General features: G+C 40.2%; 1 protein-coding gene across 1 annotated transcript in view; it reads right to left on the bottom strand.

The window, feature by feature from the left end:
- NPAS3 (neuronal PAS domain protein 3) overlaps positions 1 to 15,000 on the bottom strand; it is a 1,134,041-nt gene that overhangs the window by 1,118,211 nt on the left and 830 nt on the right. The gene's annotated exons all lie outside the window — the stretch shown is intronic.

Consider the following 15,000-nt stretch of genomic DNA (forward strand, 5'->3'; position numbering starts at 1 on the left):
AGAAAGCCTCATCTTTCTCCCGCGGAGCAGCTGGTAGTTTCGAACTGCTGACCTTTAGGTTCACAGCCCGATTCGTAACCACTACGCTACCAGAGCTCCATAGTACCAATATTATCCAACAGACTGGATGACTAACGTCGTTTTAAAGCGTTATTGTTTACCGTCTATGTCTAATACCCTCTAAGTTTGAAGATAGGGATTTTAGTCTTTGCTCACTGATTTAGCCTAAACAGTACAGCTTGGGTACAGAAGGCACCAGATTAACATGTTCAACTGAATTAAATTAAGAGAAGAGAGAAACCACTAAGACGAATGGTGGTGGCTGTGTGCCGTGGAGTCGGTTCTGACCCATAGTGACCCTGTACAGGGTTTCTGAGGCTGTAAGTCTTTACGGGAGCAGAATGCCTCATCTTTCTCCCATGGAGCAGCTGGTAGTTTCAAACTGCTGACCTTGCAGTTCACAACCTGATTCATAACCACTACGCTACCAGAATAACACTAAGTAAAAAAAAGACCTCACAGAGGAGCAGCGAAGACACAGAGTCAGGCATGCCCCATGTCTAAAGAGAGTTAGCAGAGATATTATGGGTTTGAGGAGAGCTTGTGTTGGCAAATATTTGGTGGGGTTGGGTACAGGTGGAAAGTCAGAATGGAGTAAAACTGTTGGGTTTTCAACACTAAACTGAGGTTACAGGCACCATGAGTGACAATGAGCAGTCATTAATGACTTTAAGTAAGGAAGAATGTTGCAAATTGTTTTTAGTCTTTTATTTGTTGCTGGCAAGTCACTTTCAACTCCTGTTGACCCCATGCATGCAGAAGGTTTGCATATGATCTTTTGGAAGAAATCACCAGGCTTGCCTTCCAGAGAACCTCTGGGTGGGCTCAAACCATCAACCTTTTGACTAGTCAATTGCTTAACCAACTGCACTACACTCACACGTGACAATCCTTCCTCTTCTATTGAATAATGGCTTTAACTTCCTTGGGGTCATGAAAAATTAGGTTTCAGCAGACAATCCTTGAAAGGAAGGCAGATGATTTTTGGAGGTCAACCTGCTTCATGTCAAGCAGCTGAAAGGGACTAGACTGGCCAGACATATCAACCTGGACTGGTCTCTTGGCTGTGCTTTATGAAGCTGTGTGTACTCAATATTAACCTTTCCGAGCCCCCATTCTCTCATGCACAAAAGAGAGTAATCCTACCTGCTCCAGAATATGGCTGTTTAAGTCACTATTATAATGCTCAAAGACCACAAGCATGTTAAGTTCACTGTTAAGAGTTAAAACTTCTGTCCCCACAAAGATCAATTGAGCTTCACAAAGAAAAGCTTCAGCATCAAGGAGTATCTGCTTTGGATGGCGGACTAATCGCCGCTGTATTAATTCTCCTCTGTCCACAACCTGAGGACACTCTGTACCGCAGCAAATATTTGTGTCTTGCAAATGTCCCCTGAACAGACTCAACAAGGATATTTGTGGTACACGTGAACTAAACCTACCACCAGAGCCTTGTAAAGATACTTTACTTTATGGGTTTCTAGACTTCCCTTTCCTATGGCATTTTCCAAGTACCAGGATCATCTTTTTCTAAATCATTATTCTTTATTTCCATCAGTCTTACTTAAATTGTTACTAGCTCTGAGGAAGCAGAGTTCAGAAAAAAGGGTTAATAATCGTGCTAGTAGATGAATTTATTGATCACCAATTTTACAAGATTTCAGGAACTCCCCCTACCTTCTACCCTCATCCCTGATGGATGTATTTCCAAATCTTTCTTTTCAAAGCTCTGGCGACATGAATCCCACAGCTCTTACTGATACTGATTCAGAATGAAGGTCACCTGATGGATTTCTCCAGGGGCTATGAATCAGCGCTGCTGATTCTTGTTTTCTCCTTGTAAGTCATCATGCATGTAGGCAGTCCCTAGAAAAGCAGGCCGTAGCCCCTGAAAGTGAGCAAAGAGTCCCATAACTACTACAAACTGTGTTCTTCACCAAGAGACCCAGATGGTGCCAAAGCACACAGGTCTGGAGACTCTGTGCCGACAGGGCTATACGAACTGGATTTCACTATTACAACACTGTTGTTACAGAGTTAGAGAAAGGAAGTAAAGCGAAAAATCCTGAAAAAGGCCGTGTTTGTCCTGGATCCAAGGCAAAGCCACACAACTGGCTGTGATCCACTGTGAACACCCCAGACAAGCAGTTGTCAAAGAAATTGATGCTGCTACAAAGCTTGTCTTGGTTAAAATGCGAGTGATGAAAACTGCTAGTAAGAGAAATGGGACTCTCCTCATTGGTAACGTGTAGAAACCAGTGACAGTGAAACCCAAAGATTCCTTTATAGTTTTTCTGATGGAGAAAAGAGGGAAACTAGGTTTTACATAAGATGCAATGATACTCTATTTAATAGCATAAACCTCAAGCACTCAATTCCAAAGAATCCTCAAAATGATTTGTGAATCTCAAAGGTCTCAAGTTTGCCAAGGGAAAACTGCCAAAGAATGCATTCTTTACACGCCGGTCACTGAACCAAAATTCCTCACAGAGCCTAGTCCTCAGCTGCTTTCAGAACAAGATCTAAACGTCTCAATGCTGGATACAGTAAATAGAATCCTCGTTTTAAGCAACCGATAGAATGATGTTAGCAGACATAGCTTTTGAAAAGAAACTATTAATCAAGGAGAATGAGCTCATGAAAAAGCTAGAAAGCTCATGAAAGAGCTAGAAACCTCATCACTTAAGGTTCTCAAAGCCATTACCACCAAGTCAGTTCCAACTCAAAGCTACCCCACTGGTTGTGGCTGGTGGGTTCAAACACTCAACCTTTTGGTTATCAGATAAGTGCTTAACAACTACGTCACCAGGGCTCCTTTAGGCTATCATGTGCGTACACAGTCTGCTCTTTAAGAAACCATGTTTTCCTTTAACCCGCCCACATCCTTCTCGCCATTAGCTTCATCCTATAAGTGCAAGACCATTCGCTTTACAGCAGCACACTATAACTTTATTGCTGTTGTTGTTGTTGTTTTGTGCCGTGGAGTCGGTTCTGACTCATAGCGACCCAGTACAGGGTTTCCGAGGATGTAAATCTTTACGGGAGCAGAAAGCCTCATCTTTCTCCCATGGAACAGTGGGTAGTTTCGAACTGCTGACCTTGTGGCTCGCAGTTCGATTCGTAACCACTACGCTAGGGCTGACCTATTCTAGATATTATTGAGGGGGCAGTGAAGGATTTTTCTGCTGAAGATCATATCACTAATTCCACTCGAGCCTTATCACTAGAGTTCTTGCTAGGAGAATTTATATTCAAGTAAAAGAATTTAAATTTCTTAAGCAAGAAAAAATTATAAAATCTAGAAAACAGATTAAAAACTGACCACTGGCAGCAGGGAGGGAGGGCGAGAACATTATCCCATCAAAGAGAAAACATGTTTTATGTGAAAATTGACCTGTAGTTTTAGCCTCCCTAAATAATCTGCTTGTGTATAAGTTACAACACCTGGTCCCAGACATATTCCCACCGAGACAACTTGTCAGTGAGAATTATGGAATGGATTCACAAAAAAGTACATCTAAACATGGACATACTATCTAAAAGGAATGGCATTCATGTAAACATACACGATTACATATACAAATTCATGGAAGGTACATGGCTCACAGTGACACTTACAAATGGTCTGTTTTTATTTTTTTCTTTGTGCTTATCTCATTTTCTAAATAGTCCAGAATGAAAATGAAAAGAACAAAAAAAAAACTGTTCTGAGACAATAAAATATAATCAGGTAACTAATTTAGGAACCCCCAATAAAGAGCCAGGGTATTGGACCTTGTACAAGGAAATCACCAAGAACACCCCTTAACAAAAACTGACAGGTAACCAAAGCACCTTATTTACAAAACTGACATAGAGTAGAATAGCCAATGGGCCACAGTTTGCTAACCCTAAGGCAAATTCCACAACATACTACATTCTTAGGCTTGAATGAGTCACTTCAGTTCTAGAAGCTCTGTTATCTGCAACATGGTGATAACAGCCATATCGAGTGCTTAAGTTTATGGAGTCTTGGTGTAGCACTGTGCCTTAATGTGCTGGACCGCAAAGTCAGTTTGAACTACCAGGGCAGCAGTTCAAAGCTCACCAGCCACTCCTTGGAAACCCTATACAGGGTTGCTATGAGTTGGAACCCGAATTGAAGGCACTTACCAACAACTGGTAAGGAGCTCTGGTAGTGTAGTGGTTACGAATCAGGCTGCGAACGGCAAGGTCAGCAGTTCGAAGCTACCAGCTGTTCCAGGGAGAAAGATGAGGCTTTCTGCTCCTGTAAAGATTTACAGCCTCAGAAACCCTGTACAGGGTTGCTATGAGTCGGTTCCAACTCCACGGCACATAACAACAACAACAACCAACAACAAAGTGCCTAAGTTTATTATAAGGATTAAAAAGAAGTATCCATTCAGACATCAGTATCTAGTAAAAAATAAAATCAGTGATGTTAGTTATTATTGCCAATGCCATCATCACACTGCTCCTCAAAACAACGTATGAAACAGTTATTATTACCCTCATTTACAGTAAGAAAGCAGAGCTAAAAGAGTTAAGCACTTTGGCCACGGTCTCACTTCAAAAAGTTCAGGAAAAAATTCCATCATCTTTCAATTCTATCTTTCCATTAACTTTTTAAATCCCCTCCCTCCACCCTTCTACACACACCCCCACACACATATAACTGTGAGACTCAAATCCATTTCCAGTAGATTCAAACACCTCTAGAAATGATTAAGAACTTGAGGATCTCAAAAATTCATCGAAGCCAAATCCATTGCTAACAAACCATCCTGACTTACAGTGACCTTGTAAAGGGTTTCCTGAGGCTGTAAATCTTTATGGGAGCACAAAGTCTTGTCTTTCCCCCATTGAGCAGCTGGTGGGTTTGAACTACCAACCCTGCAGTTGGCAGTCCAGTGCTTATCCAACACCACCACCAGGGCTCCTTAAGTTGCTCAAAGTCCAAGACTAAAGTATAATTCTTCCAATCTAATTTTAAAAATCCAGACTCAGCGACGCCATTTCCATAGTCAACACAGAACAAGGTGTTTTCAGGGTGAGGGGAATTTACTAGAAGCTCAGTTGTATAAAACTGTCAGTTTGCTCTATTCTTGTTACAGTCTGAACACAAGCACATTAATCTCTCTTAAACCACCAGTGAGCACTTTTGAACACTAGTTTCACAGCATACCTACAAAAGGTTCATTGGAGTTCTCTTCCTCTCACTGTGACCTTTCTCTTTTCAAGTCTCTGCAGTTTTCATGCACACTGCAGGTGTGTCACTAGACTTTTCTTTTTTTTTTTAACTGAGTAGTCACTTCTCTCAGAATGAAAACATACAGTCTGGTAAAGCCAACTAATATTGTTGGATTCCAAATCATGCTTCCTGTACCTGTCCATTTTTACTCTCTGGTATTCCATGATCTGTAATGAGAAGTGATGTGTGGGAAAAAAAAGAAATCATGGAGCCCTCAAGCCAGAAAAAGCAAAGCAGTGGTTGTTGTTGTTGTTGTTATGTGCCATCGAGTCGGTTCCGACCCATAGCGACCCTGTATAGGGTTTCCGAGGGTGTAAATCTTTACGGGAGTAGAAAGCCTCATCTTTCTCCCGCGGAGCAGCTGGTAGTTTCGAACCGCTGACCTTAAGGTTCGCAGCCCGATTCGTAACCATTACGCTACCAAAGCAGTGGTAGACAGGTCCAATACTGGCTTGCACACTGGGACAGTCCTCCAAGGTATTTATATATCAATAAGAACTTCAACTAACAAATAACACTACTTCACGTTTTATATTCTGCCCTAGAGTCAGTCCCCAGCTCATGGTGACCCGTACACAATAGAACACATCAACAAGCTCTGTATCATCCCCATGGTCAGTTGGAGATAGATCACTGGGATCCATAGGATTTTCAAATGCAGATCAAGTGGACTTTCTTCCTATTCTGTCTTCGTCTAGAAGCTCCAGTGAAATCTGTCCAGCATCAAAAGAGCATGCGAGTTTCCACCCAAAGATGGATGGTATCTGCCCAGGAAGTGTATGGCCAGGAAGTGAAACTTGTTCTCCCACCTAGAGAGTAAGTATTCTAGGAGTACAACACTAATACCCCCGATGTTGTAGTTAGGAGATTCTGACTCATAGTGATCCTGTGTTCCACAGAACAAATACCGCCTAGTCCTGTACCACCTTCACAATCAGTACTACGTTTGAGTTAACGATTGTGTCAACCCATCTCATTAAGGGGCATCATTTTTTTTATGGACTCTCTTTCAAGCATCATGTCCTCCAGTGACTGGTCCCTCCTCATAACATGTCCAATGTATGTGAGACAAAGTCTTGCCATTCTCGCTTCTAAAAAACATTCCAGCTGTACTTCTTCCAATTCGATTTGTTCATCCTTGCAGCAGTTCATGATATAGTCAATATTCTTCACCAAGACCAAAATTGAAAGCATCAATTCTTCTTTGGTCTTCCTTCTTCATTACTCACCTTTCACATGGATACCAGGCAATTGGGTCAGGGACACCTTAGTCATCCAAGTAATATCTTTTTTTTTTTTTTTTTTTATCAACACTCTAAAGAGGTCTTTTGCAGTAGGTTTGCCCAATGCAATGTATGTTGTTTGATGTCTTGACTGTTGCTTCCATGAGAAATGGTTGTCGATCCAAGTAAAATGAAATCTTTGACAACTACATTAAATGAGTACTGAGGAAAAGATGAAACAGTGGGCCACTCCCACAGAAGATCGTCCACCTCCAATCTAACTTATCTATGCGTATTCTCTAACACACCAGTCACATCAAATCCTTTCTCCTGAAAACACTGCCAGGGGTTCTCACAGCATGAAGTTCCATTCGGATGCCTTTGCTCTCCCACTTCCTCTCCAACCTTAGTTCCCATCTCACTCGTTTGAGCCCTTCACTTCTGCTTGTGCTACATGCTAACTATAACTACATGGAAAATGCCTAGGTTTTATCTCATATCACTACCTCAGACACCCCTCTGGCCAGCCAGCTTAAATGGCTCCTGTACTGTGAAGACTCCTGATCTTGCCTCTTAAACATGGTTCCTTCACAGTGCTGCCTCCAGAGTTTACATTTTACTCTCATCTCGCTCCTACCAGCTCTCATGCAGAACCACACTGTTTATACATCGCAGGCTTCTAAGCTACTGGGCAGCAGAGGTTTTCTTAATCACCTCTGAATACGTCGGTTTCTGTAGAATCCTTTGTACAGAATAGCACCTGCTCGTGGTTGGCAATCAAGACAATATTTATTAAATGAATTAATACATTAGTTCATTTTAAAACTAGCCTGGTATTAACCCTAAATAATATACTTTTATGTCACCCACAATACTGAGGTATGCCACCTGAAGTCATTCACAGGTAAAATCATAACTGCAGTGCTAAAATTAACTGGGAGGAAGCACCCCAAATCCTGTTGGAGTCTAAAGGCATGATGTGAAAATCAGAATTTATTTGGTTATTGAAAGGTTTCAAACATGGCTTGCTAAAAAGTCCAATACCTTTTTAATATGTAGATTCTATTATATCTTTACATAAAGTTCACTGTCTATTTCTAACAGTTTTTTCAATTCTTTATTTACTGATCCAAACACAACTGACATAGATTATTCTAATATGGGGCAGGGGGAAGATGACTGTGTATCAGCAATCAATCAATCCATCAGGTTAAACAGCAAAAGAATTCGCTGCTGCCACTGGAGCCTCCTTGACCTTTCCCTCCCCTTCAGCATCAGTGACCATCTATCCACCGCCCCCCCACCACCACCACCCCCAGCAGACTGTCTGACAAGGCGCCTGTCTTGTTCGCCTTAATTGGGATAACATGTGAATGTTGTTAGCACGCTGTCTGGCACAACACAGCTGATAAAGAGTAGTGAGCTCCTTCCTAACTTCATTCGCTCTCTTCTCATCCCAGGACCTTGAAAATCCCTTCTCTTTCAGGATTGAATGGTCCCTTTTCCATAACTATGCTTCTTGGCCAAAGCAGGCCTTAGCACAATATTAGTACAACAACCCATATTCTTTCTCTGTTATTTTCACACACACACTCTGTAAAAACCAAACTCAATTGCTGTCAGGTTGATTCCAACTCACAGCCACTATATAGGACAGAGAAAAACTGCTCCATAGGATTGTTGTTGTTAAGTGTCATCTTGAACCGCCGATGTAGCAGTTCAAACCAACTTTGCAGTCCAGTGCATTAACTCACAGCACCACACCAGAACTCCCTAATTAATTTCCAAAAAGCCTGTCACAGTGTCTCAAATTATCCTGTTGGACAAGACTCCCTTTTTTTTCTAGAAGTCTTTCATTTGGAGCTGCTAGTTAAAATGCAATGGCCTTGAGAGGAATAACATTCCCAGTTAACTCCTCATTTGCAATGACAGTAGAAACAAAAATGCTTAGTGGGGATGAGGCCTGGTAGAAATACCAACCAAGTAGCTGAGATGTATGAGTTTCACAGGAAGAATAGAAAGGGGCTTGGGAAGGAAAGAATCAGAGACAAAACCCAGTTTTGTCATTGTCCTCTCCTGCACAGTTAATGTACTAGGCTTCTAACTGAAAGGGTCGAGATTCAAGTCCATCAGAAGCCCCTTAGAACAAAGGCCTGGCATTCCACCTCTGCAAAATCAGTAACTGAAAATGCCATGGAGCACACACAGTTCTACTGTGACATACATGAGGTTGTCATGTATCACTGTCTACTGCAACCGTATATGTTCAATAAATGTTAGTCACTTAACTTCCAGTCTCCCAAGACTAACTGGAGACACAGTGTGTTAAGCATTGGACTGCTAACCACAAGCTCAGTGGTTTAAACCCACCAGCTGCTCTGAGGAAGGAAAACAAGGCTGTCTGCTTCCATAAAGATTTTGTTTCAGACAAGAAAAACCAAGCTGTTTGCTGGGGAGCCATCAAGGCAAGCAATCAAGTTCCTTCAGGACAAACACCCTTCCAAGACTGAAACACAAAGGGAACACATGAGCAGGCATGTAAGCTTGCTGATGACCACCTTGGTCTATGGTTGAGTGGAAGAGGGGGAAAGTCAGCAATGAAGAAATGGCTGAGTTCAGTCACATTCCATAGACTCTCGTTAATCTGGAGATGAGATAGAGTAGAGGAAGGGCTGGTTGGTCTGAAGTATGATGAGACCTGGGAACTCCTGAGCCCATGGACAAGGACATAGCCACAGAGGGTTAGAGCTGAGAGTGAAGCATCCAACTGATATGAAGTGAGGGGAGATGCACAAGAATACCCAAACTTGCAGATAGTACCCATTTGACCTAGGCTCAATGGCTTGATAATCAGAACTTGATTAGAGGAAGATTAAAAAAAAATTTGTTTTGATAAAGGGGACAAGTGTAAATTGCTACAATTTGATGAACTTGACCTATACTTATGGATATAGTACCTCAAATTACCAACTGAGAGGGAAGGAGTCTTCATATCAAGATTCAATCCTATCCCCTCTGTATACAGGTAGATAGGGACGGGCAATTTAGACATTGGCTACCTAAAATAAGGGGGCAATAAAGGCATGAAGTGACTGACGGCTTACAAGTTTTCAGAGGGAGTTTAGTTTAAGTATTTGTGGGGGAAGTTGTAATCCCCACTGAATAGTTTTCATCTTGTCTAGATGGCTCTGGTGAGAAGAGATGGGGAAAAGATTCTTATGAGTCAACAGTGAGTAATTGTTATCATGACTAACTGCGACTGTCACAACTGTAAAGGTAGAAGTTTTGTAACAAAAACATAGGAGTAGTTCATCTTATAATCCAGAAACAGAGGACCCTAGGACCATCAAGGGAGAAGAGCAGAAGCCGAATATGGGACCCTATCCAGAGAATCAGTGACACCAGAGATGGAAGCAGAGATGGGGACATGGAGAGAAAGAGCAGCTGAGGACTCTAGACTCATGGAAAGAGAAAGACTGAGAGTACCGGTGGCCAGAATGCAGGCTTGCGGAATGTGCCCTTTGGTTGTATAAATTATTATACATTCCTGAGTGTTTCTGTGTACATTTCCCCCATGCCCCCCTCCCAAACAGAGGGAAAAGGAGCAAATACTGTTGAAAGATGATGTGCGGAGGAGCTTGTAATCATTGCAATGAAATGATGGTATAAAACTGATGTTCTCCCATGTAAACGATCACTCAATTCACAATAAAAACTTAAAAAAAAAGAAAGAAAATAGGCAAATGCAATCAAAATCACACACACACACACACACACACACACACACACACACACACACAAAGATTTAGTCTCAGAAATCTAAAGGAACAGATCTACATTGTCCTATACAAGTCAGCTGTTAGTTGGATCAACTCTATGGCAATGGGTGAGTAGTTTGGAATGAATACAGATTTGGGTATACCCCACTCTTCCTCATATCGTTTTACAGTCAGACCCACCCACATGGCTGAATTGTAGTTTAAAGTTTGAGGCAGGGTAGGTCTTTCTCAGTTAACTCCTCATATGGAATCTTTCCTCATATGGAATATTCTTAACACAGGTGATTCCCATGTATTTATTATAAATCCATCTCATATCCATGAAAGACTCCTTTTCTCTGGCTCAACAATTTACCTTCCTTTATTTAAAATTAAGCTCAAAGTTATTATATTAATATCAAAAGGGAGCATGATTTCTCTTTTTTCAGACTTTCAATACTGCTTTTGCTTTTATATGTGAAAATAAGAAATAAACTGGCAGTTGTTCTAATTTGTAAAGAACTTTTCCATATCCCAACCGAATTCATTACATTACAATGAGCTCACTAATTGTAAAAGACTGCTGAAAAGAGGAAGAAGAATCTGGGATTTTAAAGTGTCATTATTAGTAAAAATATTGCTTTACAGGAAACAATAAAACTAATGAGATATTTCCAGTATAGTGTTTCTCAAAACACCTTATTTTTACTCTTTGCCAAAATATCACTTGCACAATTTGAAATCCTAAATTGGTCTTTATCATAAACTTTTAATGTAAGAAGTTAGGATAACCATTAACATTAATTTAAAATCACACATTACAGACATTCGGAAATAACTACGGATTTTATATTCATGTTTGTTTTAAAGTTTCAGTATCGTTGGATTAATAATGGGGCACATAAATTAATAATGGGGCACTGGTGATTCAGTGGTAGACTTTGTCGCCTTCCATGAGGGAAACCTGGGTTTGATACCCACCTACTGTAGCTTTGTGCAGTCATCACCTGTCTGTCAGAGGAGGCTTGCATATTGCTACGATGCTAAATAGGTTTCGGCAGAGATTCCAGAGTAAGAATAGGAAGAAAGGACTGGCAATCAACTGTCAAAAACCAGCTGACAGATCACAATGATCTTATCATGGGGATCAGGCAGGATTAGGCATTGTTTTTTACTGGTGTACATGGGATCACTATTGGTCAACAACAAATTTTAATAATTCTAATGAAATAGAATGTAGCATATAAAATAATATGTCCTAAAGTATAATAGTGCTCAAAAATCACTGAGTCATAGAATTAGAGTTAGAAGGAATATGAGCTGTGATGTACTGGAGGTAGAGAGTGGTGGCACCTAGAGTACGCCATTTTCTAGTTTCCATGGTGCCCATACTTTTCTGATTACAAGGTGATACCATGAGATCGGAGTCCTGATATGGCACTGTGGGTCAAGCATGGACTACCAGATCAGTTTCAATGCAAAGGTCAGCAGTTCATGCTCAACAGCTACTCCTCAGAAACCATATACAGAGTCACTATGAGCCGAAACCGACTCGATGGCACTTAAAAACAACAACAACAATCATGAGATCATGGATCACCAAATGGAAAACAAAGGCATACAATAGGGACTCGGGAGTCCATACAAGTTGGTTCCACCATGTACTGCATTTGAAAGACCAGATTCCTGAACTCTGCCCAGATAACCGTCTATTCCTTTTTATTATAACTCACGGCACCTTTTGTATAACATACCACATACATCATTATGTTTCTCTACTTACTCCTCACTGTACTAGTGGTTCTCTGTCTTTTGGGGATGTGAACCACAATAAGAAGCACATTTTACCTCGTGATCCAATTGGTGCACATATACTAGAGGGCTTCCGATAGTCAGGAGAAATGCCCCAATATCTTTTCATTGCATTTTTTCCAAGAATTTTTTTGAAGCCCCCTTGCATACAAACAGTATTTATACACACACAAATATAAAACTAAAACATCCTTTTGCTAACTACAATTCATTAAATTTTGTTCCCTTTCATTTCACTAAAATTTTGGTGGCACTGTAGGATAGGCACTGGACTGCTAACTGCAAGTTTGGCAATTCCAGCCTCCGAGCCTCTCCTCAGGAAGAAGATGAGACTTTCTGTTCTGTAAAGATGCCAGGGTCCTAGGAACCCCATAGAGGATCACTGTGAGTCAGAATCGACTTGGTGGGAATGGATAAACATTCATACCTCATTATTTGGGTAGAGACACACAGTTTGAAAAATGCTGCTACAATAGAGTATAAATTCACTGAAAACTAGATTATGTGTCATTTGTCTAGTAATAATTATTGAGACCCAAGGGGGTTAAGTAACCTGCCCCAAAATACACCTACCATTAGCGACAGAAAAATCCCTCAAGGTAAGTGATAATTCATACCATAGAATCAGCTCAGCCATGGTTTGATACTGAAAACTAGAAGATATTGTAAGATAACCACTGCAACATAAAAAATTAAGACTTAAAAAATTGGTATTGCTATCATAGTTTACAGAAGTTTTGCTCTTTATCCTGTGGTCCTGTGGTTCTGGGGGAAAATTTTTTTTCAATGCTAGTTAGCTTTAGTTACACCCTATGTAGAAAGTGACTATAAAAATGCCAGCCAATGAATAGTACATACATTAACTTCTATATGTAATATACATCCAACACTAGTTTTCCAGCAGACACATCAAAGATTCAGCTAGAGAAAATTCTCACTCAGGCAAATAAAATCTAAATCCACGGCCTTCTCTGGTCAGTGTACTAATGTACCACAAGTTTGTTTGTTTTTTATCTCTGCTGTTACTGTTGTATGCCCTCGAGTCAGTTTCGACTCACAGGAACCCTGTATTGGGTTTCCAAGGCTGTAAATCTTTAGGGACCCAGAAAGCCTCATCTGTCTCTCAGGAAGTAGCTGGTGGATCCAAACTGCTGACCAGAAGGTCAATAGCCTAAAACTTAACCCACTATGCCACCAGGGTTTCACAAGCTTTTCTTAAAAAAAAAAAAAAAAAAAAAAACACTCAAGAAAATGAAATCTGAATCCACAGCCTTCTCAGTGTGCTCTTGCACCACGAGTTTTTTTTATAGGTGCTATTAAATGCATACTATAGTTTCAAGACAATTCGGATAAGCATCTTCGCAAAAATACACAACACCATTAATCATCTCAGTGACAGGGCTCCAATTTAACATCTTGGGGATTTCCTCCCCTTCTTCATCATTTATTTGCCAATATTTCCTTGTTATGAATATCCCCCTAGTGACTTTCCCTGGCAGCCACAGCTGTGCTGCCTACAGCATCTACCTTGACTACAAATAACACCGATTCTTTAAGGACAAAAAGAAGCAAGCTCTTGAGAGGATTCCTACGGGTAGAAGAGAAGCTTTTCTATGGGTCAAATTCCTGGTGGCCTACTCTAGGCTCCTGATTCTAAAGTGACAAACCTCAACCTTGAAGCAGGCAGTGATTTCAGACTCATGAATCTGCCTTAACCAGAAACAAACAAGTGTCCTATGAGTATGCTGACTGTTTATCATGGTACTTGAATGGTCAACAAGACAAGTGCTGTTTTAAGAGGATCCTGAAAAGATCCACTTCTTGCATTTCAAAAAAGACTGCTTTCTTCAAACTAGCCATCATGACAATATCACTAACAAATTACAAGACCCACAATAAATGTAATAAAAGTATAAATGAAATAATAAATCAATGTTTAACAGTAGAAATAATTTTGATTATAACTACACCAATTCTGATGAGGAAAACAGCACTACATTGGCAAACAAGCATCTAGCAATAAAACCAGAGATCAATAGATAGCAAAGTTTCAGTGATACAGTTATCAGCTAAACCAGTCCAGGTGGAGACTAGTCCAGCTCTGTCCTAGATCCAATTTGTATCCATTTCAAAGAACAGCCTTCACAGGCTCAGGATTTCCCAGTTATTTGGAAATACAAACCCACGAAAGGAAATGTTCTACAAACAGCAGACTGAAATTAGAACTCACCAGTTTATATTCAGAAAGGACTTAAAGTTTGAAAAAAGGCACTCCCCACCCCCACAATATGACACCATACTACAAAAGAAATTAAGAGTCTGAAGGTTAAAAACATATCAAAGTATATTTGCAAAGTATATGAAGAAAGACTAATGACTTTTGTGGAAATATTTTCACATTCATTTCATTTTCTATAGTAGAACTGTTAATGTTCCTTCAGTCAATATTTTATAGCTTGTCTAGAAAGTATAAATTTCTTTTTTTTTTTTTTTTAGGATTCCAATTTGGACTACCGTTTAAAAAAATTCTTCTTAGCAAAAGCAATACAAGTCAAACCATGATATGTTAAAATGCCTTTTCCTCCCCACAGGAGAGCCTTTTACTTCAGTGATAGTAACAACACCTTGTTATCAACAGTGCAGATTCTGTTAAGTAATGGGCAAAGCAAATGGCAGTAAAGGCAGAGGACTCAAGTTCAATTTAACTGTCCTGTAAGGTACATAGTAATTAGCTGCAAAGCTCTGAAATCTTAGCTAGCATGTTAAGTCTGCTACATGACAGTATAATTTGACTTCTTAAAGGATTATGCAAATTACAACTCATCATTCCATTACAGGATTGAAAAAAAGTTGACAGCTAATTTATACATAACACACCTTTCAAATCCCTAAGATG

Source organism: Chrysochloris asiatica, unplaced genomic scaffold (assembly GCF_000296735.1).
Source record: "Chrysochloris asiatica unplaced genomic scaffold, ChrAsi1.0 scaffold00017, whole genome shotgun sequence".
Taxonomy (NCBI): Eukaryota; Metazoa; Chordata; class Mammalia; order Afrosoricida; family Chrysochloridae; genus Chrysochloris; species Chrysochloris asiatica.